Source organism: Poeciliopsis prolifica, unplaced genomic scaffold, assembly GCF_027474105.1.
Source record: "Poeciliopsis prolifica strain line A6 unplaced genomic scaffold, Auburn_PproV2 SCAFFOLD001, whole genome shotgun sequence".
Taxonomy (NCBI): domain Eukaryota; kingdom Metazoa; phylum Chordata; class Actinopteri; order Cyprinodontiformes; family Poeciliidae; genus Poeciliopsis; species Poeciliopsis prolifica.
Window position 1 is genome coordinate 23,204,441 of NW_026562376.1, and position 2,070 is coordinate 23,206,510.

Sequence of the window (2,070 nt, forward strand, 5' to 3'; positions counted from 1 at the left end):
GAAAAAAAAAAACTGGTTCGTGACAAAGACTCCAGCCTTGACTGTTATATAAGACAGCAGTTGTTGTCATTGGTTTATATTAGTGAATTTACTACCAGTGGCTGTCTCACCACAAAAACGTAAAAAAACAAAACAAAAAGAAGGGAGCGTGAAGATGGCGGCCCTTCAGCTGCTGGTCGCTCAGGTTCACCAGATAAACACGAGGTTTGAACGGAAGTTTATTTATTTAATTTTTTTGCACAATCACATGCGTTCTGTGCAGTTAGGTAGGATGCGTGTAAACAAATGCTTTGGGAGAAGGCCATCTCCAAATGTGGCTCAGCTGTGATAAGTCTGACTGCTTCAGCTGAAACAAAAAAAAAAGGGAGGATAGAGGGATGTAGCCTCTTGCGCTGGCAGGAATGCAGCAGTCCATGGGGGGCTGCAGGGTGTTTTTTTTTTTTTTTCTTTCCCCCCTCGATTCCTCTTCTTCTACACTTGTGTTTTATATTTGCGCCCTGCTACACATTCTTCTGTGTTCACGGGGGAGGAAGGAGACGAGTCTCTGACTTTCGAAGCCGTTCCGTTTCTGCAAATACGTCGTAGTTACGCCGTCGGTCACCTGTCGCCTACTGCTCTGAAGTGGTTCGGTTAAAATGTCCCGTCTGCTGTTCACCTCACTAACTCTTGAACTACTTCGGAGCCCGCATCGTCGTTTCTGCCGTGCAGTTGTTCACCGACCTCGTGCCTGTAAGGGTTGATGATAAATTGAAAAGAAGGGAAGTCTGAGTGGCACAGAGATCGCCTCTGGCCTGTCAGGAGACATTTATAATTCGGGGGGGGAACTTTGGAGGAAGAGGGGTCTGATTTCCCCGCCGCGGCCTCGGGCCTGGACTTCCTGTGGGCGCAGAGACAACCTAAGTCAGATGCACTGATTGGAGCCAGATTCCTCGTCCTGAATTTTGTCTCCCCGCACCCTGCAACCTCATGGAATGTCTAAACCAAAACCTTCAGTTTCTGGTGTTAGTCCCACATTAAACAAGTCCAACTCTAATACGGTATTGTGAAATGTCAGGAAGGGGGGTGGGGAGGAGGTGTTTAGCGAAGGAACATGTGGTTGTGGTCAAGAAGGATGACATGCAGGTGAAATGAGGTTGAAGGTGACATTCCAACAATGAGCTAACGGCAGTCTTTCAGGCAGTCGTCACCGCGGTTCTCGCGCGGCGGAATGCGGCTGATAAATCTGCATTCTCTGGTTCCTGCTCAGGACTTTTCAGCTTTATGAGGCAGAGGAGGACATCTGTTCACATCATTGGCCCTTAGAGGAAACGTCTCGCGGGGGTTTCTTTGATTTTCCGTGAAAACCTATAATGTGAAAATGCTATTTTTGTCTGTCTCTTTTTGTCTGCCTCCGTGACCTGCTAATGCTCTGCTATCACACCCCTGGGTTTCATGAACGTCCATGTGCAAAGTGGCGAAGGAAGGGAAATGTTCTGCAGGTGTTTGGTTTTACTGTTCCTCAGGTACAATTCTGCTCCTTAAACTCACCGCGTCCCTCGGGCGCCATGAGAACCTCATCTACTGCAAATACCCCAAATTCCTAAAACTTTCAAACCCTATATATTTTTGGAAACACTTGGCTGCCTCACAACTGTCTCAGATGCTAGAAGTCAAGGGGGGAGCGAGGCACGCCTTGTACAAAGGTATTTACGTACAACAGCAAACATCTATTAGTTTGCACTCCTTAGACGATTTCTATGACGGACTAAAAGTTGCCTGATGGTGAAAAAAGACAGACAAACATCTATGTTAGTTTTCAAATAAAAGTCCGAAAAGATCTGTGTGTTATTAATACACCTGAATGATTCCAATAAGACATTTTTATGTGTTGGTAACGTAGCACAAGCCCAGTAACGCTGGATGGATGGACAGCGTCTATGAAAGTCGTTTTATCAAGTCTTTCCCGTCTCTCAAGGCCGATACACACTCCTGGTTCTGTTTACATCTGAGCCAATCGAAAACTGGGTCTGATGATGTATGTCTCAATTCCAGGAGTCAAGACAGACTCCACGTCCAACTCTTCACGTGACT